General features: G+C 37.6%; 1 long non-coding RNA gene and 1 pseudogene across 2 annotated transcripts in view; one reads left to right on the forward strand and one right to left on the reverse strand.

The window, feature by feature from the left end:
* LOC308194983 (protein transport protein Sec24D-like) overlaps nt 1–22859 on the forward strand; it is a 52640-nt pseudogene extending 29781 nt beyond the window's left edge. Inside the window, exons 9-19 of the transcript XR_013956132.1 lie at nt 6083–6221; nt 7911–8026; nt 10857–10981; nt 14372–14560; nt 15189–15282; nt 17196–17312; nt 17787–17955; nt 18732–18826; nt 19461–19606; nt 20710–20746; nt 21741–22859. The product of XR_013956132.1 is annotated as a protein transport protein Sec24D-like (transcript). The remainder of the gene's footprint in view (nt 1–6082; nt 6222–7910; nt 8027–10856; nt 10982–14371; nt 14561–15188; nt 15283–17195; nt 17313–17786; nt 17956–18731; nt 18827–19460; nt 19607–20709; nt 20747–21740) is intronic.
* Nucleotides 1–24791, reverse strand: part of LOC308194988 — a 46345-nt gene that overhangs the window by 19748 nt on the left and 1806 nt on the right. The gene's annotated exons all lie outside the window — the stretch shown is intronic.

Here is a 24791-nt window from a genome sequence, read left to right on the forward strand (position 1 = left end):
GCTGAGAAGTGCTGGAGAGAGCTGACTTGTTAACAGTTGGTATTCCCAACCTGGCATCATGACCAGAAGAAATTGTGTCTCTATTAAGCCTGGATATTAAACTTTTTTCCCTTTTTCTGCCACCAGTATGATATGGAAGTTCTAAAGAAGTAAGCTACCTACTTCTGGGTTTTCTTCGTGTCAAAATTTTATCAGTATTTCATGTGTTTCCCCCATACTCAAACTTCTTTAAATCCTTCTAATTTTGATTAGAGCAGCCTGCATTTGCAATCTTCATGCTGCTAGCTCTATTCAGTAAGTTGCAGCGTTCCCCTTAAAAAGAGAATGCTGACTGAATAAATATTTTGTGGATAGTCTGACCTATGATTCACTGATATCAATGACTAGCTTTCTGTTGATTTTGGTACATGCTGGATCTTATTCCCTGTGCAGTGCCAACTTGAAGCTCACCTACCGTGTCCCGGTATTTTTCATGCTACCATGTATGTAGGTGAATGTTTGGCCTGGGTGGGAAGGATTTTTGAACAAGAAGGTTTGAACATACTCTCTGCATTTCACTGCAATCTGTAAAAATCAGGTTAGAGCTAAGAGAGATTGCATTACGGGGTTGACACTTCAGCCGTGCTGCATTATGCAAACAAATAAAATAGATGAAAAAGCACTATTACAGAAAATACTTGAACCTGCTGTGACCTTTGTAGAGGACGCAGTACAGACTGGCTCAAGTCATATCAGCTGAGGAGGCTGATAGTGTTCAACATCCAAAAATCAAGAATCAGCAAAGTTGTTTCAGACTTCAGAGGGAATTGCTTCTGATAAAAGACAGTAGGAACATCACAAAGGGAAATGCTTTCCTGACATTTTAATGTGAACCAGTAAAGCAACTCAAAACCCGGGGATTGTTTGTTGACTGGTTAATCTTTCTCAAAAGCAATCTGTGATGGTATAATAAAAGAGAACAAAATGCTTCAACAGTCCTAGAAAACACAGGCAGTTTGGTTCATGACCTAGGGTTGGGGTTTTTTCTTTATCACCCCCCCCCCTCCAAAATAGTGCTACATTTCAAAGTTCTTTCTGATTATCCTGTGGACTTTTTCTTCATCTCTCTACTGTACAAATGAAGCACAAGATTTGCATGGGGCGGTGGTACTAACCTTGGCCAACAATCATCTCCTCTGATCATTAGAAAGTTATATTGTGTAGCCTCTCTTAAAATGCTCATATAAATATTTTAATAATCAGACTTACATGAATGTCAATGTAAATAATAACTCTAGAAACACTGCCTTTCTGGGTTTTGTTGCCCTGCACAGCTTGTCTGTGGGATGAATTGTCTGAATTGAGTAACTGGTAGTTGTGTCTTTATTTCAGATAATCAGTTGTGCAAATACAGTGTGTTTAATGTTCGCTGTACTGAAGTATAAAAATGTTTTATCTGCTAGCGTACTGTAGAGTGTAATTTTAAGGAACTATCACAGTATAAGCCATCAAGAGATATGTATCCGTGCAGCTTTCCAAACCTGTGAGATAATCTTCCTTTAGAAACAAATAGCCCTCATCTAAACACGTCAATTAACTAGTCTCCTGAAATCTCAGATACTAAATATGGTTCTCTCATGGGATGTGCTTTCAAAATCATTTGTACTGAGATAATTTGCAGTTGAACAGGCAATTTGTCATGTATAGTATACGGTGTAACGTTGCAGTGAGCAGCTCTCTCTGTAAACCGGTAAAGTTCTTCAAAAGTATATGGAAAAAATGGTGGCAAATTGCTCATCTTGCAGGGAAGAGGAGGAAGGGATTGTGATAGAGATACTGATGTAATTGAAAATTGCACTCCTGGTACGAGTTTTCATGTTCCTCTTGGACGTAGCCAGATTTGCAAGTTGTGTGGGTCTCATTTCAATACACGTTCCTGTCATTTCAGTGCTGGGGCGTTAAACACATTCAAATGATGATGGAGTCAAACTGTGGGCAAAAATATTGCTCCTAATGCAGATTCATCAGGTACTAATAGGGTGTATGTTGTGGGGGGCTTGGAGTCCACGCTGGCTGTGAGGCAAAGGCATTTTGCCTTACATTGCATGTGGAGATTCGACTTGCAGCACAGTTACAAAAGGTTTTCTTGTAGCCCAGTCTATGTATGTGAGTCTGGCAATGAAAACAGATGGTGTATATTTTTCAGTTTGTCGTGTGATAAATAGCTAGTTCTCTTCACCGTTTGCATATGCCTCTTTTTCATTCTCCAGAGACTCTCTTCTGATTTTCTCTTCAGAATGCTTTTCCAGAGATGTGCCATGATGAACTTGAGCTTCATCACAGTCCTTGTTCCTACACTTATAATTTCCAGCTGTGGCCCTGATCCTGCAATATGAATACAGTGATACTCTGCAGGCATCACAGGGAACCCTCAGGAGTGGGTCAGGTCTTCGTTTTTATAGCAAGCAATAGTAATTCAGCTCTCTGAGACTTTAAAGCACAGGTTATAGTCCCTTTGGAAATTTTTATGGATGTATTTCATCTTGGAGCGGTGCCACCAATGCCTATCTATTGCTCTGTGATACAGTTCTGACTCCAGAGAGATGTTCTGGCTGAAATATTTCCAAAATAACTCTTGCTATTCCAGCTATATTTGGACTAATAGTGAGATAAGTTATAGTTTATCAGATCAGCTTTCAGGGCTTGCACTGTAGTGGGGCCCGGAGGCTTCAGAGAAGGGAAAGTTTATGCAGGTCTCCCACAGCATTTCCCATCTCTACTGCCCAATCCCCTTTAACATAAAACCATACTGTTCTGCCCCCCAGTGCAGCTGATTCTTTCTGCCTCTCCAGTCCTTCAGTGTACATAAAAAGAATCTATTTTACGAGGTCATATTTATCCTACTGAGTAGTAGTAGTTTTAGTCATTGGTTTTGATAAATATTTATAATTTGATAGTGCTGGAAAGCTGACAATCAATGCCTACGTGTCCAGTTTTGTGAGGACTGTCCCTGTTCTCAGTCAGGTGATCCAAACAGGTAAATTGGGGAAAGGATTTTGAGGAGATAAAGGAGTAGGAGAGGTGCAAGAACAAAACACACAAATACAGCAAATGTTCAAATAGTTATGGTAGATACCTAAATTGATTCATTTATTATTTGTAGAAAATTACGGGAAGAGAGAAGGAAAATGCTGATAGTTTATAGTTGGAGAAGCAAAAGAAAAAGGAGTACTGCACTGGTTTCCAAAAAAAAAAAAAAAAGGAATCTAAGTTTTGTGGATTTTATCTTAATCCCCTCCTTCTGTGAAAGTTTGCCACTGACTTCCATGGGACCGTAAACAGATCTCTTTATCTTCTGGTGTACAGTGACATCTACAGAGAGTGAAGTACAGGCTGTGGAGCATAGAAAGCAGGGCTTTCCCATTTAGCACCATTTCTTTTGGGCCGTGGATGGCAACAGTTTTTGTTTTATGTATTCATTAGTGTAGACTTGTTTCTCTTTTTTTGCTTTTTAAACGCTTGTATGTTATTTATCTTTGTAAATTCCTATAAGATCTAGGTATTAAAAAGAAAAAAAAAAGTTTTTTGACTCCGATGGAAATTGACAGTTGGAAATGTAATAGCAGTTTACACACCCAAACAGAAATGAATTTGTCGTAACAACTGTGTTGTGAAGAAGTAGGTTTGGATGATTTCAGTCTGAGTCTTTATTCAGAAATTATCATATAAAATGGTTTATTATTAGATATGTTCATTAGTGATGTAATGGTTTAAATTAATTTAAGAAAATACTGAAAGGTAAATGAACATTTCACGTTAAGAAATCAAAAAACAGGGCTTTTTTTTTCAAGATTTTTCTGTTAGACAAAATCCTTTAGTCTATTGCATGCATTTCTTGGTTAGGCTTAACTTCATTGATTTTGGGTTTTGTTTTGTTTTAAAGTTTTTGCAAGTTTATTAGAAACTAAAAATAGCCAGCCTCTGCAGTATGATTGTATTGATATTTTATCTTTTATTTCTCTACATAAGATTGGAATACAGTTTTTGTAAAACTTGACAGCATATTATAACTTCATGCACTGCACATAGTCTCAGTGACTTCAAGAAGACCATTTGATGCAGAAAGTTAAACATACGTGCAGATCTTAGTAACGCTTAGGCTACTAGGGCTCTAAAACTGCATTACAAAAAGACTTTGTAATAAGTAAATTTTTTAATGAAGCTAAAGGGAGACGAAAGATAAATATTTCCACTCCAGAAATGGAAAGACAATGAAAAAAAATTATATTTTTATTTCTGCTGTCATTAAAAAGGTAATTTATTAAGTATGTATAAGAATGTTGATACCTAGGCTCTGAACTTTATGGCATTTATTTTTATGATTTTTCTTATTCATGCTTTATAGGTAAAGATCTTAATTTTAATAAGGTATTTCAAAATATGATCATTTGAGGGTAATTTTTCTTTGCTCTTGAATAACATTAAGTGTATTAGAACAGGGTTTAAAATCACTAAAAAATGTGTATAAATGCATCGGGTGTTGTGTAAGGGTGTCTTTTTTTCCCTACCTGTTCAGATACTGTATTATGGCAAGCCAGATTCAGGCCTCATTAAATTAATACAGCAGAATGATAATCAGAAAATTGCCAAATAATGAACAAAATCCAGAAGTTCTAAAACTTAAGTTATTGTGGCTAGTGTGCAGGTTTTATAGCCAAGGCTCTCGTGTCTGCAAAATGACCCTGATAATTTGCCAGCTGACATTGTGTTAATTTGTGTTAAACTCAATTTTCATAGAAGAAAGAACATGAAGCAATGTATTACCTCAGTGGAGCGGGAGGAATCACTTAAAACCCATGTAGTAAAATCTACTCGTATGTACAAAGTTCTCGGCAAAAAGCATCAAATCCTTTGGAGAAATAAATAAGTAAAATAATTGTCTCTGTAAAATAATAAACATTAAAATACATGTAAGCAGTGAATGCTAGAAGGACATGTATGATTCTCTAGGTATTCAAAGACTCTTATGCTCCAATAAAAGATAAAAGTATATAATAGATTAAATATGTCCATTCCATAAGAGACAATAATTTTAAATAAGTGAATATGCTAGTGGAAAAGTTTTAGCGTTCAAGGGTTGTCAGCATTCTTCGTCTTGTAGAGATTATAATGGGGCCCAACTCTGGATTTATTTTCTTACTCTTACAGTCAGAGATTTTTAGTTAGGGTTGAAGGGAGTAAGGAAAAAAGAAAAAATAAAAACCACGTTTGTTTATGCTCCATAGAGTTTCACAAATAATTGAACAAACTTCCATTTGTGCAGTGGTTTCAAGTATGACTTTTCTAACATAAATTACAATTACAGGAATCTTTCAATTGCTGCACAGTTATTACTGCAAGAGGCATCTGGAAAATGTCTTCCATTAGCTGTGGTTTTTGGCAGAGGCTATAAGCAAGCATGGTCAGTGTAATTAAGCTGACAAGTGTTCGAGATACTGTATTTGTTTACTGTGTGTTCTTTCCTTCAGTAAATATTAGTATTTCTTCTAAATCTTCTACTCTGGCTGGTGACCCTAACAGCATTAAACCTTAGTATAGCATGTAACACAGCAGCATTAGGGGGAAGGGCATTTAATTGAAAATATTAGAAGCTTTCTTAGTAACTACCTGTTTGGGATAGCTGTATGCAATTGGTGAGTATCAACAAATTTCTTTGAGAAAAGCTCAATCTGATAGAGAAGGCGAAATACCTGACCCCAGCAGATTTCTCCCTTGTGAGCTATAAAAATCCTTTGCTGGAGAAAGTCAGCCTAGAGCCCTGAACTTCCAATGCTTTCAAAGTTTTGTAGGCTCTTTGTATGGATCCTTTATTTCTTTCTGATAAATACCAAAATAAGGAGCTTGCGAGCTTGAAAATTAAGTTCTTTAGGGGACCTATGAGGTTGAACCAGCTGTACTGGCGAATTTGGATAAATGCTGAACAACCATTTCTTGGTCAGGTGAAATCTAACAAGTGTTAAGGCTGAGCAGCAGCTTTCTAGCTCACTTTATTTGGTTTCAAGTTTGCAGTGCTTTTTATAACTTCATGTACCTCTTCATTTAGACACCTCTTTATGTTGTAAACCATGGTGAGACTGGACCAATCTGATGTAACAGGTGCAAAGCTTGCATGTGTCCCTTCATGCAGTTTATTGAAGGTGGAAGAAGGTATCAGTGTGGATTTTGCAATTGTGTAAACGATGGTAAGTGATATTTCTCTGATCTGTGATTCATACAAATTCCATAAAACTAAAAAGGAACCGTATCCCTGAAATGATTTTCCTGACTAGCTGACTTGAAAATAGTTTAGTGAGATGCAGTAGCAAGGGCTATTTCACAAATTAAAAAAAAAAATAGTAAAAATACTTAAAACACTTCTTCTTCAGTTCAATGTTTAAAAATAAATATAAGAAAAAATAATGCTAAACCATGAATTCCAAGTCCAGTCTGTTATGGTCAAAAGCTTATTTTAAAATATTATGTCAGCATAGGATACAAAGCTGCTTGTATTGCTAACCAAAAGCAACTTTTGTGTAGAGAAATTAACTTCTTGAAGAAGTCTAAATGTTCAGCAAAGAATTATTTAGAACCATGTTAGACTAGTCCTGGCCACGACTGTGGATACAGTGGTTAAATAGCCTATTAATCTTCCTGTGACAAGTGTTGGTTTTCACAGAAGATACCATGCCATATTTGTTCAAGTGTGCTGCATGTGACTCATAACTGTTCTTGTGCTCTTGGCTAAATCCCAGATCTTTGCCAGAAGTAGCCTTTCTAGACATTTGTATCAAGTTGGATTTCCTCAGCTGGATCACAGTGGTATAGTGCTTTCCCTAATACAGTAATCTTTTCAACTCTGAAACGTGAACCTTGACAGGCTCATTCCAACTTCTTTTCTGCCTGGGGCTCAGATGTTTGTGCAAGCATAGCAGATAACAAATTTCCTAGTTTGTTAGCAATTTAAGCTCTCATAAAGAGAAATTTGAATGTGTTATGAACATTTTAAGAAAGACATTTCAATTGCAGTATCATTTTCAATCATGCTTTGTATCCGTAGTGTCTTTTATCTAAATTGGAAAGCACTTAAAAACATTAATGAGACCTTAAAATGCCCCAAAAACTAGGTAGATACTCTGCATCCCCTGCTTTTAACAGGCAGAAATATAAAAAATAACATTCTAAGTGTGTATTGATTGAGGAAAAAAGCTAAAATCCAGAGGTGACTCTTCCTAGTGTGACTAGCCATTAGACTAGCTGCCTGTAACTTGGTGGAGGAAAACAACTTGGTTTCTTAATGCTTGCTTTGGAGTTCTACATCCTTTATCTACAGCTACAGAAGGTTCCCGATGTGATGGACTGAAGGCAGCTTGCTGTACAGTAGGCCAGGTTTGTGAACATTGCAGAGCTGTTTCCAGTGAAGTCGTAATGTTGCACAAAGCAGCACAGGCTTTAGGAAAAGTGCTGTTTTTAACTCTGGTGATGTGAATTAAGCTTTGAGTAGATGGTATCTTTCTAATCTTTCTAACAAAATAGCCATCATTTAATCTGTAGCCTGAGGATAGCAGACTCCTGCCTGTGGAAATAACCTGGGTCAGTTTTACCTACTCAAGCTTAACAAGAGTAGAGATAGGAGAAAATTGACATTCATGGGGGAATATGCCATATTCTCCAAATACAAGAGGAGCTGACATTACTAGAATGTTGTGAGGTTTGTTTGTTTTCTTAAATCAGTGTGAAGAAAAAGCATTATAACCTGTCTAAGTGTTTACACACCTCCTTGATCAATAACAGAGGTGCCTATGTCACCACTTGGTAACTATTGAAAGGAGTTGTTGGGTTGCTCCTCTCCACACTGTAAACATTTTTTTTCCTGCTCTTGTATTGGTTTTTAGTCCCGCCACTCTTCTTTCAACATCTGGACCACATTGGCTGATGGGTAGACCATTATGAAAGACCTGAGCTATCTCTGGGATCATATGAATACGTTGCTACTTCAGATTATTGCCGAGTGAGTATTTCCAATACACAAAATAATTTATGATTTTATGTCAATACAAACAAAATCCTTTAAATACCTATGTTAGAGTAAATGCACTTATAAGCTGAATATCCAAGCTGAATGTCCAAGAACATTTTAGAAAATGTACAGATATGGAGGATTTAAGCTTACAATAACATTTTGCTCTTTTGTGCTGGAGACTAGCAACTAACAGTAATAAATAGTGTCTCAAAGTCATGGTTCACAAGTCTTCAACTGAGGTGCTGGTTTGGTCCTTGGAAACATTTAGAGGATGTTCAGAAGTTATAGTTCAAATTCTGTGATGTGGTGTTGCTTTTTAGCTGCATGACTTACTAATTTTGCAGACAGACATGCACCTGAATTGTCTTCTCAGCTTTTCAAACCTTAGCATGGGAATTTGAATCTTTTCTTGGCATGAGTAGTTTTAGTGTTCTGACCAGTAAGTTATAATGGAATGGGTTCTCTGTCCTAATACTAAATTAGTTAAGAACTTGGTCCAAAGTCTACTCAAGCCACTGGAAGTATTTGTAGTTGATTTTATTAGATAACTGTATTTTGTACTTCCCAAAGCACAAATTATTTAAGTTTTTCAAACTTTTTTACAAAATTTTTCAAAATTCCTAGCGTGACCTCACCTGCCCACAGCATGGACATATTTTTTGGTCATTTCTGAAAGTGGGTGGAATTTTCTTTCCATCAGTGGAATGCGGATATGATAAAATTGGGAAAGGTGGTTCAATCCAACAAAGCCTTGAAGTAGTACAAGTAACTTCCTCAGACCATCAGATTATTGCTGGCGTACAAAGAAATGAACAGGTTGTTTAATTCTGGCCTCTCACAGGGGTACTGCTTCAAAGTCCAGTGAAATCCCTGAGACTGCCTTTAGAGATTCCATTGACATCTGCATTAGACCTCAGGACAGGAGAGAACTCAGTGGCTGTAGTGGGGCATTATAGAAATAGCGTGGGATCCTCGCTGTAGCTTTGCTGCTTTCTGCAGCTAAGCTTTTGAAAATGTGTATACTGAATAGCTCCATGCCATTTTCACAGTTCTTTTTCTCTATGTGTAACCCTGTGTTCATCATCACAGTCTTGCTTTCAGTGCAGTGAATTTGCCATACAGTTTAAATGAGGAAGCTTCTGTGATAAGCCATCCAGCATGGTTTGTCTTCTTATTGCAAAGACCTGTTCCATAGATTCAGCAGAATGTTACAAAAAATAAATCTCTGATAAAATCAACACTCACACTGGAAACGTTAAGTCATTGAATTTTAGAGAAGTTAACATTATTTTGTAATTATTTTCTCATTTTGCTCCAAGTTAGAAAAGTTTAGTTCTTTTATAAATCAGTTTAAGACCAGAACTGAAAAGCCATTTCCTTTTGCGCTTATCAAATGACAAGGATGAACAGCTACAAAAAATGTTAACAAATAGCAGCTGTTTTGCATTATTGTGCTCCTGCTAAGCGGATGTGGCAAGAGCACAAGTTCTCATTTCTGCCATATATTTGTCAGAAATTATGCAGGAATTCTTTATAAATAGTGATGTGCTATGAGAGTTCAGAAAGTAGTGTTTGATATGTTTTTTGAAACTAGAATCCAAATACAGAAAACAGAACAGGTTTTAAAAATACTGTCTGGTTTTAGTTGACAAGAGTTAATCTTGATTTACATAATTCAAATGAAGTGAGATCAAGGGTATAATGTTTAATTTTATGTGTTCCAAGGATATGACTGTGAATAAGTCATAACTCAAGGATTAGATGATTTTTTCTTAGGTGGAGTTTTCTGCGGTTTATTTGTAATTAGTATAATTTGGTAAGTGGTCAGAAGTCTCTATATGAAGGCAGTGAAATAGCATCTATAACTATAATGGAAAAGTTGTCCTGAATTTGACACCAGGTAATGACCACTACTCATCTTAATGAAAATTAGAAAAACTGAACTTAAGTGTATGGCTAGGCCCATGATGATAGAGTACTATGTGCACTCTATATGATCTTCCTGGGTACATCTGTAAGCATTACATTGCTTTGTTTATTAACAAAATAAAACAATCATCATCTTGTTAGTTACAGAAGCTTGGTCAGTAGTGTATATCACAATATGTATGCTACTTACATGTCTCTTATGTACAACTGTGGCTAAGAAGCTGTGCCAAAAGGAATCCATACCAGTCTGAGTCACTGCTCTGTATGTAGCAGTTGGATACATTGAGCATTACACTCTAGTGCTTTAATTATCTTACAGAAAATCAGCTTATTCCTGAAAGTACAGTTTTCTTATCTTTCCAGAGCGTACTAGGGCATGAGAAAGCAAGACAGAGAGGATGCAGACGAACACTTAGTGCTACTAAGGACTGAAGTATTTTAATTCTAGTTCAGTACCTAAGTCACATTTTCTGTTTCCAGATTGGTTAGAAATTGCTTAACAGTTTTTAGAGGCAAATGTTAACAAAAACTGAATTTAAGCATTCCTGTTAACAAAATGGTATTGCGTAAGCATATATGGAATACAGAAACAAATTTGTTTAAACACTTGATTTCCAATAGAAAATGCTAGTGTTTCATCTTATCTAATAAACTGTTACCCTTTACATATTTTATTCTATTAGGATCTATTTTCCAGTAGTACAGTTTTATTGCAAGAATGGTGCTTACCCAATACATGCCATCTTTCTGTAATAATTACTCTTTCTAATTCATAGCATTTTTCAAATGACTAAACACAGTATTTAGATTGCCTTATGGTACGTTTTGTAAATCTTTTTGACATAACAGGACACTGTCTAATTTTCCCTGTGAATATTTTTTTCCGTAGAATAACAAGCCTCCAAATCCACCAGCTTATATCTTCATGATTGATGTATCATACAGAAATATAAACAGTGGCCTAGTTAAACTCATATGTGAGGAACTGAAGACTCTGCTAGATAAGCTTCCAAGGTAAAGAAACATACGTGTGTTTTGCTTAATGTACCATACTGCAGTTTTCAAGAAGCTATGCATGTTGACAGGTAAAACCAAGAAAGTACAAAAAATGACAAAATTTACAATACAGGCATTTTTGAGGTGACCAAAAGTTAATTTTAAAATTGCTGGCGGTTTTTGAAAAACTTACATTGATATCTGGGTTTACTATATGAACAGGAATGTGTTGTACTGATTGAACATGTAGCATTCTTTCTTTTCTTTTCCTGTACTGAACTCTAGTGGTGTTACCAGCTAAGTCTCAGCTTGTAGTTTTGACTTTACTTGCTGTAGTTCTGTTTACTGCAGTGCTGCTTTTCTTGTTAGATTAAGCAGAGAAATACCACAAACCAGAATCTCAAGACAGTAAAGTCTCTCTAAAGCCAGTGTTGGTGGGTTGTATCTTTAGCTCTTTTTTGTTAATCAGCAGAACTCTTAGCTTGCTTTGTTGTGAGATTTTTCTACCCTGGTATGTATCTGAGAGGGGAGCAAATCTTGTAGGCAGCTGACATTCTGTTAAATATGGCATGTTTGCAATGTCAGTATTAAACGTGTAGTAGTACTATTACTACTGATCTGTAGTAATCACAGTATATTACTTTAGTGTAGTTTCGTGTAGTTTTTAGTATATGTTTAGTGCAGTTTTCATTAACATTTAAGTAATGTCGACAGTTAAATGAAAGCAGTGGAAGTCAGACTGAAAAAATTAAGTAGACAAGGTGTTTCTTAGTTGAGGCACATGAAAGGATTGAAGAGCATACAGAAAGAAAATGCATTCCAAATAACAGTATTTGTAGAGGGAGAACAGGCTTAAGAAACAGAGGGAGCAAAGTGAGGAAGAGTGGGAGACAAGATCCTTGAGATAATCTGGAACATGTTAAAAATCTTTTTATCCTATGTGCTTGTTGGATCTCTGTGCATGAAAGAAATTCCAGTTCAGGGTGGGGAGTTAGTTTTTCAGATGCCCATGTAAGACCATCCCTTGAGCACTTCGTCATTGAAGATTACACTGGAGACACGAGTGTTTGATACTGTCCTGCACATATCTCAGAGCTTTCTATCAGGAGTGGTCATGACTCTGAAGATAATAAAAGGCCGTGAGCATAGTAGCAAAAAACAATTGGCAGTTTAGGAACACCTAGTCTTGAATAGAGAAAGTAAAGGAAAAATGAAAGCAAGTGTATCTACATCACAAGAAATAACATACTCGTTTCCTCACAAGCACTCTGTAGGTATCTGCTGCTAAATACCCTGTTTGCATGGACAAAGTTTTCATGTCCACTGAAAAAAGCAGGATAAATAAATAAATAAAGGGCAGGCCCATGGGTTTCTTCAGAGTGGTCTGTTGCCTTTAAACAATATGAATTAAAAATAATCAGGCACTCACTCCACCAGCATTTGTGGTGAAATTTTTATTTTGGTGCTAAGACATGAACTTCACTGTGTGTTCATTTTCTGTTGCTGAAGAAAGACACCTGCAAAAATATTCTGCTGTTATCACATGAGGTGAAAACATCATGCTGGGAATTCACCCTGTGCTCAGATTTCCGGGAGCCCAAAGTCTTTAAGAGGAAAGACTTCTGGTTAACAGAGCAATGTATGTAACAAAAAGGCCACTGGTGTAGCGGCTTGTGGCAGGTAAGCCTGTGAGAATGGCTGAGAAGTGAGAAGTTAAAGCTAGCAAATAAAGGATTAAGTTAGGTGTCTAGAGACTTTGTGTTAAAAGGGCTTTAAGCTTCTGCAGATTTGCAGCACAGCAGAAAACACATTATTTGCTTGCTAGAAGTTTTAGGGCAGACACTTTCAAATTTAGATGTTCTAAACCATAACACTGATTCTCAATTTAGAGAAATACAGAGAAATATGTTTACAGAAATTGTGCTCCTGACCTCAGAAAATCAGGCTGTTTGTACCAGTATGATTTTTAGACATATAACTTAAAAACATTTCAGTACATTTGATTCAGACATCTCATTCTGAGATGTTAAAAAGAACTAAGTGTGTTAGCTGCACAGGCAATCAGCTGCTGTGTTTGACAAGTGATCTTTAAAACAATGATAGAAGAAATCAAATTGTTTAAAGTGTGCAGACTGCCAGACTGTAAGGAGCAGTGTCTGATGAAATTGTCCCAAATACCCGCTGTGTAAAAGTGTTGGAACCAGTAGGATGACGCAGCTATTTCTCCTTGAAGTAAAGTGCTGTATGTGCCTAAAGTTAGTAATAACTTGTCCTGAATGCTCCCTGTTAATCACGTTACTTAGAAAATAGTAGTGTCTGATTGCTAGGAGTGATTAGAGACTTGCATTCAGAAAGGATGCATCTATTTGAGTTAGAGGATCTTGGAGAGATTATTTAAAATGCTTCTTTACGGAATGTGTTCACACCGAATACTGGTTTGTTTTAAATTAAAGGTAGCCCCTTTCTCATCCAGCTGTTTCCACAAAACAGGAATGGTGGATTAGCATTCTTTATTGACACGAGTGTTAAAGATTGTAGACATGAAAAATCGTTTCCCTCCCAAGCTCAAGGTTTTAGATGAAGCTTGTAAAACTAAGAGAATGTGCTATTTTAGAGTTAATTAAGACTAATTTTTGGAATACGATTGCCTTTTACTAAACTTAGGGCTGCAAACCTGGTCTCATTAGTCTTATTAATGATACTGCTACTAATGACACAGTAACTAGTGCTTAAGGGAGTTACCTCCTGAAAAACAGCTCCTGAGCTCGCTGCTTGCAGTGCTCTTGCAGGTGTAGCTCATGGCAGCAGTTTGTGAGCTTTAGTTGGCCTGGAACACACTAGGAATAACGAGAAATTTCTATAGTACATTTTCTGCATGATGCACAGCTGAGGGATCCAAGACCTTTTGCTGCTTAAAAGCAGTCCTGGCAAAGCAGAAGATCGAGCCACCAAACTCTGAAAGTCACCAGACATTCATTATTCAAGCCTAGTAACTGTTCTCTCCAGGCATTGATCATTAGTGTCACTGAATTACAATGTATTCTAAATAAAGCTGATTTTCTGATTGTGTCTTGTAAAGGATTGTCCTATTCTCTCTTTTCCATGTTTTGAAGACATGGTCTATTCTTTATCTTAGATACTCTTGCCTGCTTGAATGGGATGCGCAGTTGATAGGGTTGACTTTAATATATATTAAAAAATAAAATGAAATTACAACAGTTGATTTAATATGGTTGTTTTAATTTGACCTGAGGCAAAGACTGGGGCAATTACATCTGGTTGGTTGTTTGCTTTGTTGCTCCCAGTACAGATAATGATCTGAAAGCAGCCCTGTATTTCAAAGGAATGCTTTCATTGCAAGGCCAGAGTTTCAAAATTATAACCACTTGTTTTTTGTTTTTCTCACAGAGAAGAGCAAGAAGAATCCTCAGCAATTCGAGTTGCTTTTGTCACTTATGACAAGGTCCTCCACTTCTTTAATGTACAAAGTAACTTAGCTCAGCCTCAGATGATGGTGGTCTCGGATGTTGGAGTTTTTGTTCCTTTGCTGGATGGTTTCCTTGTTAACTCTCAGAAATCACGATCTGTTGTTAACAAGTAAAGTACAATAATTCCATATCTGAATAAGAGTTGAATGCTTAGAATAGGCATTTTCCCTTTAGTCAATTGTGTTACAGGGTTTTGGAGGATGCATGAATTTGTTGAAATGCTTTACAAATCAGCAGATGCATCAAGTCCTGTATTTCCACCTCTGAGGGGAAGCAAAAGTGGTAGCAGCAACTCGCAATGCTGAATCTGAAAGCCTGTTTAGACCAGCTGTGAGCCAGGCATCTTCAACTCTGCTTTGTCAGAAGTGGGAGGGCGGGTTGCAGCTTTGTGCCATGTTGCATGTTTTTCCTGGTTTTCCTCCTATATATGTGATGCACACCTAGCTATGACCTAAAGACTTTTAAGTCTTTATCCATACCAGAACTCCTTTATTTTTAGCTATTTTTGATTTAATGCATGTTCCTTTATGTTATCAGCTTTGCAATAATGCATTTCAATAGAATTTTAAAATTCATGTTTCATTTTATTCTGGCTGGAATCCTAAGAAATCAAAATTTTTTAAGTGTAAACTTGCATGGTAAAGAACATCCTCTATGAAGACTTGGTATGTCACATATTTGGGGATTATCCCAAATACGCTAACCAGTTGAGACACTGAACCTTTCTTCTTTCATAGCTTGTTGGACCAGATTCCAGAGATGTTTGCAGACACTAATGAGAGTGAGACCATCTTTGCTCCTGTTATCCAGGTTGGCATGGAGGCACTAAAGGTTAGAACGTTCCTCTCTGTAAAAGTAGTTCTTTAATTAGGACAAGACTTGATAACCTGCAGTTTGCTAAAGACCAGTGCCAAATCCTTCTACAATTCAAGTAGCTTTCTGTATGTCAGGGATATCCCTTGAAATGCTGGCATTTCTGTGGAGCGATGCCAATTAAAAGAATGACACCATGATCCACCACAAGATTTGCAGGGGCAGAAAACAGTCAGTGGTGCTTTAAAATAGTTGATTTATCTGTGAGCTGTGTACAAATAGATCTCAAACTTTGAGTAGATAAAGTGAGCCAAAATTACACAGCGTCTGTCAAGTCCGTTTCTTAAATATTTATTTCTTCTTACGCATAGTAGTAAAAGGTATGTGTGCAAAATAGATATACATTTGGTTACCACTTCTATCAAAATGTTCTTTCCCAGTATTTGACTTCTACAAAACAAACTTAACACCCATAAATGTAAATTTCCTTTTGATGTTGTTCCTATAAAAAAAAGCACTTCTCAAATAAACGTTTTATTTAACTTGTATTTTAAAGTTATAAGTTGCAAGGATGTTCCCTGTGAATTATTAATATGCATATACATGTTTTCAAGAAAATAACTCATCTGAAAAGAGTAAAATGTATTCCTCTTTGAGATTAATAATTTTTTAGAAATCATATATGCATTTTAGACACATTGTCAAAAGCAGCGTCAGTAATTCTTGATGTGTATTATGACTGGTGGTAAGTCAATCTTGCATTCTTTACACACTACTTTTTAAGAGTAATTGAAGAAATTGGCATTCATGATTAAAGATAACTGTGCTATTAGGGGTGAGATTCAGCTCTGTTAAAAGTAAGATACTGTCTTTGATTGCATTTCTGCCATAGCAAGCAAATTCCTTGTTTTCCCAGAATGCCATGGCTTATTTTGAAATGTGGAGTATCTGGTGGACATCTTAAGATCTGGAGGGGAAGCAGTACCGGAGCCTGTTTGTGTTGGTAGTCTCAGGTATTGCATTTCTAAACTAGATGTGTGGTTAAGCCTGGAGCAGGAAAAGGGCAAATGCCTCCTTCCTTCCTTTCACTTTCACCCAACTTCTTCAGTGCTTAAGGACTTCAGAATTCTGAAGACTAATCAATTTTCATTCCTATCAGCTGTCTCAATATCAAGTGAAAAACTGGATTTTGTAAATTTTGGTGGAAGAGCTTGTTAGCAATACAAAGATGCCTGTGGTACTGCTACCATTGCTGTTTTCTTCTTTGGAATTGAAGGTTTTTTGTCAGCAGTTTGCCATCCCAGTTTGCAAATCCTATGGCCTCATTAGAGTTCTAGATAACAATTGAAAACTTGAGTAAAACCAGCATTTACTTTATTTCTTAGTGACAGGAGTTAATGTTAATCACAAGTTTTGCTGCTCTGCATTTTAGTGTAGTTTGAATGTGGAATCTAGTCCAGGAATGTAATTGTCGTTCTTCTCTAAAAATACAATGGATAGCAGTGCACCCAAACTGAAAGAATCTTCTGTTAAATTACATTTCCTTTTAATTTATCCAATTTAGTGTTTTTACCTTTTATCCTTGTTGCTTGTTGCATAATGCTTGTATCTAACTGAAATGTCTCTAGGAGAGGTATTTCTAGTTTTTCCCATCAAGATTTTAGCGTCCAGTGTAGGAATTAGTGTACTGGTGCATCATCCAAAGGATCTATGTTAGACTAAGTTATTTACTGACATAAAATTCCCGGTTTGTTTTGGGACTTCACTTCCATCAAGTGTAAAGACTAAATGAATGATTTGGCTCTTAAGAACTTTTGCAGAAAGTTTGCACTGTGCTTAGAGACACCACAGCATATGAAAATTAGGCTTGTTTATCTGAGAAGTAGAATACGGTCAATAGTCAAATAGTCAATACGGTGTCTTTGCAACAGGCTGCAGAAAGTGCTGGAAAATTGTTTATCTTCCATTCTTCATTGCCAACTGCAGAAACACCAGGGAAGCTGAGAAACAGAGATGACAAAAAACTACTCAATACAGATAAAGAAAAGGTATTTTCTACTTGGAGTTCACAAGGGACTGCTATTACACTGAACTCCTCTAGTATAGAGCCTTGGTCTTTTTCACTTCTTTTCTTTTACAAAGAATTGTTGATTAAATATATAATATTCCCATATTATACTGTGCCCTGATGATTTAGATATAGAGAATAAATATATAGGTATTGGCCCTACAAGAACTCCGAGGCTGAAGTATGGTCGAGCAGCAACACCCATTAGTAAAGGAAATCGACCAGCTGCAAATAATTCCACCCACCAAGAGCTTTTGCTACCTGCTAGGTGTGATTTAGTTCTACAAGATCAGACTGAGTGTTCAGTGTTTATAAGTGGAATGTATGAGCAGGGACAACACGATTACAATCAAATCGATGTCTCATTTTTATTTTTCATTTGGGTATTTGGATTGTGATTGGCTACCGACAGTATCTAATGTTATCACATTTGTATTTTTTTAATTCTGTGCAGACACTCTTCCAGCCTCAAGTAAATTATTACGAGATTTTAGCCAGGGATTGCGTGGCTAACGGCTGCTGTGTGAATTTGTACCTCTTCCCAAATCAGTACGTGGACATACCCTCCCTGGGTCGTCACAATGTACAATGTTCCTCCAGTGTACAAGTACAACAATTTCCAGGTAAGTGATGCAAGTTTCTTACCTGTCAGATAGTAACACCTGGGGATTGGTTGTTTTTATTTCAAAGCATTCTTTGACAGCGTGAAAGTAGAGCGACTCTAGAAAAATTATTTATAAACCCCGGGGGGTAAAATTCAAATGTATAAACAGCAGATCAGGCTCAAATAGGTATCTTGAGACCATAATTTTACTTCTACATAAGCTGGTTGTTATCTTAAAATTAAACCCACTTACCTACATATGGTGACATCTGAGCAGGGTAGTCAATTACTCCTGCATTTACAGTTTAAAATGCTTATGATAAAGACACTCCTCCCCAAAAGAAAAGCCATAACAACACTCGTTTGTTTAACATTTCATGGGAATCTTTATGGGGGATAGGGGACTTTCTCCGTGTCATCAGCTGATCTGCAAAACCATTTTTTGCTAAGTGAACAAAGCTACTCTAATTTTTAAAGCTGTACCACAAAATCCCAGCTAGCCTGCAAGGGTAGGTGCAAGGACGGACATTACTGGAGACAGGTTTGATTGAAAGGAATTCTGCTTGTCCAAGCCTAGTGATGAATTAACGGTGGATACTTGCACATCTGTGTTTCTGTTAATAAAGCAGCAACTGGCATTTCTTGACAATTTTAAAAGAAAAGAGATGTTATTTGTGAAAAGATTTGATGGGGGGAGGGCAGGGGCAGATTACACAGCGGGCTGGCGGAGTGTTGGATTTCTGCTGGTTTGCTGCCACCCCGTGGTGAACTGCACCTTGTGCTTTGTGCTGTCAGCTCAATTCAGATAGCCCCGTTCCTCACCTACCTCAGGAAGGACATAGAAAAAAAGACCGGCTTCGATGCGATAATGAGGGTTCGGACAAGTACAGGTAACGGTACCCGTTGGGAATGAAAATAAATATGCATGCATATGAGAATATATAACTATAAATAATACAGAGCTAGAAGTGCTCGAACAGATCACTCGCAACATCAGGCTTCCTGTTTTAACTTCATTATGTGCCTTTTGAACAGTATAGACTGGTAAAATGAGTGTGCCCTTACTGTATATACCTACTTAAATCTGCAAATACAGTTAAGGTTTCTGATCACTATGCATGCGTCCTGAAATGCAAATAAGTTGTACAAAAGAGAGAGTCGTTGCTGGACACTTATATGTTCTTTCATTACTTCAAATGAAATTACTGTTCCTACTTTTCGACCAATCATTCTTGCCTCAAATGCAAGTATTTGAGAAATACAAACACACAAAACCGCCAAGTGGACAGCGCAAAAGGTTCTGGGGCGTCTCTGAGCTGCAGCACCACTTCATGGCCCATCAGAACAGCTTCACTTTGTCCTCACAGTGGCTGTTGACTGAGGCTGCACACCCCTGAGGAGAAATGGTTCCCATTTTAGTAAGCACAACTGAATGATCAAAAAAGAAGTCACAAAATAATGTCACTTGTACCTGTTATTTTTAAATAAAATAAGGTTTGTTTGTTTGTTCTAATCTGGCTACAGGCTTCAGGACTACTGACTTCTTTGGTGCCATTTACATGAACAACACCACAGGTGTAGAAATGGCAGCAGTTGACTGTGACAAGGCAGTGATGGTAGAGTTCAAAGATGATGACAAACTGAATGAAGACAGTGGCGCCTTAATTCAGGTAAAAAAAACTTAATGACATGCCATGTCTTGAAATTGTGAGTAAGAACTTTCACAGCCATAATAATAATAAAAAAAAAAAGTTATGCCGTAGCACTGAGGCGAGGAAGCTACAGCTTGCACAGACTCTGGTGTCATAGTACTACTAATAAAGTAAGTTTTCAGTTAACTAGCCAAAGATTGCTACCTTGCAATGCCAGGCTGTTCCAAAACTAAAGAAATCTGTGCTTCCCTTCTTATTCTTATTCCCTCAGTAATAGTTCCTGGAAATGCAGATTAGGCAATAATTAAAACTGGCATTTCTCTGCCAAATTGCCAACACGTGTGATATGCCTGTGCCTAACAAAAGATGTGCCCCAACTAACAGCAGATAACGTGAGGTTGCTATTTACTGTTCTAGGTATTTTGTCATGACATTTTTCTTTTATTAACGGCAGAAAATGTTACAACTTGCAAGGTTTTGAACTTAAGCTATGGAATTACCTGAACTTTCATTTCTGCTCTGCTTAGCTTTTATCTTGCATCTATAAATACACTTCATAGGCTAGCAGTTAATCCTTGTACAAATACAGTACTGTGGAACATCCAGTTTGGTATGTCTGCCGTCACTTCCTGGAGTGGTGCTGCAGCAGTGACAGGGAAAGTGCGTGCCATGTAGATATTGTGTTTACCTGGCTTCCCTGTGACAGAGACATGTGGCAGATCCAGTGCATGTCTGACTACAGTCACCTGCAGTTGGTGTTTGCCCTGCAGACTTCAGTTTGTAGCTGTAGACAAGATGATGAGATTCTTTTTTGATTGTGGTGGTAGGAAACAAGCACGTGCCAGCAAAATGTTAGCAGTCAGGAAAGCTTGAGCTCAGTTCCTTTACTTTCCATACTTGGAAAAGGGTTTTCCCAAATGCCAACATTATATTGAAGCAGAATTGGAGTCATAAGCAAATTTTTAAATTATCCCTCCAATTTTAATATCTAAGTCAATGGAAGGGACGAGATACAGGGGCGGGGTTAAAAGGACTTCATGTCACTTCGTAATCAATTTATCCATGTAAGAAGACCCACTTGACTTTTCAAGATTACTAACTTTTTGTGTTGCTGATAACAGGATGAGCAGATACTTCTCAGCAAGCTTCTGATGTCTGGTATGGTGTCTTTTCAGTTACGTTCCTTTGGGGCACTCTTCTTAATAGCACGTTCAAGTATTACACAATTACAAGGGATGCTTTACAGATTTCCAGTCAGTGGTCTCTTGTTTTCAGATGATACCATCAGTATGTAGCAAATGAGAGAGTAATAAGCCTTTCAATCAGTCATATATTTATATACTTTTATGTCATTTATATACTTTTAAGGCTAATAATTTTTATAATGCATTAATCTACTTCCACAAAATGTGCAGGTATGTTGTTCCTCTAGTTCATTAATGCTGAAGCAGCACTACCAGGCTGGGCTGTCCTTGGGCATAATTACATGCCTTTTATGCACTAAGTGGTGGCTCTTACACAATGGAAGCTTTGAGGATCGACTTTTTGTTTTAAACTCAAAATGAATGGTAATTGGCTCATCTGTGTTGCAGTGTGCTGTCCTTTACACATCAATAAGTGGACAAAGAAGACTGTGCATACACGATATCGGTTTAAACTGTAGCTCCCAGTTAGCTGATGTCTACAAGCCTTGAGAGACTGACGCACTTATCAACTTCTTTGCTAAGTCAGATAAAGTTATAACAGATTGGTTTTGTTTCCTTTTTGCTTTCTCTAGGGGTGGAGGAAGAGGAAGGTAGGAGAGATGAAGTGATTGCCTAGTGGGAAATCATGTTTTGTAACTTGCTATTCCAAGCCCGAGCAATTTGCAACTCTATTACAAAATAGGAAAGAGAACTAGATTATGTATGTAGATATACATGCCATAAAAATAATGCGGGGGAAGGTAGCTAGAAGCAGGTAATGCACAAAAGTGTATAGGCATTTTTTTTTGAAGATTAATAAGCATCCTCTAAAATGATACAGGAAAGACTGAAAAAGCACCCATAGAGGTGAATTTTACTACTTTAAAAACTAATTCAAAACTAGCAAAATATAGATACTTTAAGTGTGTCTGTTATTAACATAATCTTTTGTTCTTCTGTATTTGTAGCTTTTAAAGCTATTCTAAGCCAACACCTAAAGACGGTCAGAGAGATCCTGGTCGATCAGACGGCTCACATGCTGGCGTGTTACCGCAAGAACTGTGCCAGCCCGCCGGCAGTAAGCCAGGTAAGGACCTCCCTGCGTAAGTCAGGCTACTGCAGCAGAGGAACAACCACCCCTGTAATGTCAGCAGTACCAGAAAGGGAAATTTCAGGACATACCTCTCATTTTTTCATCTTCTTTCAAGTCTGATTAATGGCAGGTTTGATTCAATGGCAGCAATTGCAGCATGTGGAGGCTGTTGTTCTGGGACAAATAGCAGTGCCATTGAGGAAGCTGATTATCATGCTCATACCAGACGGATAGGACAGCTGTTTTTCTTCCTGCTGAAATTATGTACTAATTCACAAAAGTTTTCATTTTTTTTTCTTCTTACACTGTTAAAAAAGTTAGTATTTTGATTTTTGACAATAACAGTCTTAATTGTCAAAGTTGAAAATGTGAGAAATACTCTGTAGCCAATAACATAGGCGCAGGTGAGGATCTCAGTTGAGAGGAGGCTGAAAGAATTTTAGTAGATAAGATAGGCTAATGAGCATGTGTAAGGAAGCCAAAAGGATTTTAGTAAATAAGACAGGTAAGGGACATGTGCTACATCTTCCGCTACCTATTGTGCAAAGAAACTGAAGCAGGAAATTCTGCGATTCCTCACGAAAAACAGTTCCTGATAGAAAACAGGAAACACATTTCAAGAACCAACTGAAACCGAATCTGCAGTTTAAGCAGAAGCTGAGAAGCTTATGGGTCTGCGCTGAGATAAGCGGTCAGCCAGCGGTGACGAGGAAGACTCACTAATCTTCATCCCCACGACCCCCAGCGACCACTACCAGAAAACACTGCGCAAGCGTGGATAGGAGGAATCTATGAAAATGACTCCCTGGAACTAATTTTAATACAAAGCGGGGATAGGTCTTGCATATGTATAGGCGTCTCGAGAAACTTCATGCATTTGTAACTCTTCACCACATATAACCAAGACAAGTGCCACGTTGGGGTGTTCACAACTTTGGTGGGACTACCCCCGTGCCGCCCAGCGCTGAATAAACATACCTACTTTACAATCTTACTGATTGTGGAGTTTGCTTTCCGCATGTCACAGACACTTTTTAGTTTTTCCCTAAGCAAAATCTTGCTTTAGACAAAATTGTCTCCTTTTGCTTACTAATGAAAATTCTTATAGATAGTCTTGTGACAGTAAAATTCTTAAGCATGTAGCTGCAAAAAATGCTCTACAGCACTCTGGTAAATACAAAAAAACTCCTGCTTTATTTTGTTTTTTACAGAAAATGAACCTTATAATGCATCAACCCTTCAAATGTTATAAATTTCTGGGCAAATTTATGTTTTTAATTATTACTAGGGTGCTTTTGTATTTAGTTTGTATTAGGCTCTTTTTTATCATTTTGGTAAAAAAAGGATAATCAAATCTGATCCCTGTTTACGAACACCTCCAAGTACTTGTAGAAAAAGCTTCCCAAAGAAAAAGCTACCCAAAGCTTCCTATGTCCTAATCTCTAACAAATAATGGTCCGTAGGCATTAACAACTCCCATTTGCCATATATGACTTTCTTAAATGCTTATGCCTCAGCATATCTTGCTTTTTAATAGTAGTCTTATCTTCTTGTACATTCTCTGCCTCCTTTGGGATTTCTAAATGCTGGTCAGAAATTGGACACATCATCATTAAAATTGGAGTCATTCATGGGGTTTATGACACTTTGGTTTCTATGTGGTCTCTATAGCACAAATAAATAGCATCAATTCAGAGAGTTGAAGACCACTGAAAAATTTAAAGTTAACAGCAAACACTGCTGCCCACTCTTGGCTCTCGATCCCTGAGGTCATTCTACTTATTCGTTATTAGGCAATGTTTTGTGATCATCTGAGGGAACTGGAACCATGATCCATTTATTTTTCCAGTGCATGGAGAAGCAAACACAGTGCTGATGTCTGCCTATTCATTGCACCTTACGTGGAAGGGTGAAATCAGGTCTGAACACTTTTTTCCTGCATGGGAGTGGCCATACAGTTGTCATCTTTCAAGCAGGTGTACATACACCGTGAACAGATAAAACTGCAGGAGGACATACCTGCTCTCCAAGAGCACCGCTGGGGTTTTGCCTTCCCTCTGATATGTTACCTAACGCGGACAGAGAACAATCCGTGCACCCCCCCCAAGGAGAAGTCACACAGTCACAGGAGTTCTGGGAGCCACACTTTTCCAGATGTGACTCCTTCCCTGTCCAGTATTCACTATTCTAGTGACTCCACAAGGTGCCTGTAGACACATATCAGAGGAGAGTTTGCAGGCAACGCCCCCTTATCAGACTGCTAGAACATAGCATGTCCCTGGCAGATACTGTTCCAAAATAGCACAGACACGTCATTAGTCAGGTGGTACTTCAGCTGAGGAAGTAATACGTTCCTATAGGTTAACAAAAAGATGTTTCTACCTAAAGGAACTAGCAATAGGCTCCAAGACTATCAAACATGGTCAATCTGACAGTCAATCTTCCTTTTTACAGTAAGATATATAGGATACATTGTTTACCTATTCTGAGTTGCAACATGATCAAAAGCTGCTCATGGAAGGGCATCCTGGCATTGTTATTAGGCGTACAAAGTTATTACTCTTGCTAAATGTGTTCCTCTGACTTCAGTTGTATGGGTCCCTGGTATTTCCATGCAAGTTTTGCCATGCCACAAGGACAGCAATGCTGACTGCTCTACTTCAAAAAGGCCCTTAGGTCAACAACACAACATCAAGAGAGCAAATGTAGGATGATTTTCAAGCATCTCTTAATACCTAGCAGTACCAGGATTTTGTTTAGCAGGGTGAGAAAGGTTTGCAAATGGCACTGACCAGAGCATTCTGCACTCTAATAACTGTGAAGTGTGTGTTCACGCATGAAAACTGCTAAGACCACCTCTTTTTCTATTAAAATGCTACCAGTTATAACAACAAAAAAAAAAAAATAGGCTCTCCTTTTTTTGGCT

The sequence above is a fragment of the Anser brachyrhynchus genome, assembly GCF_964034855.1.
Source record: "Anser brachyrhynchus genome assembly, chromosome: 4".
In the NCBI taxonomy this organism is placed as follows: Eukaryota; Metazoa; Chordata; class Aves; order Anseriformes; family Anatidae; genus Anser; species Anser brachyrhynchus.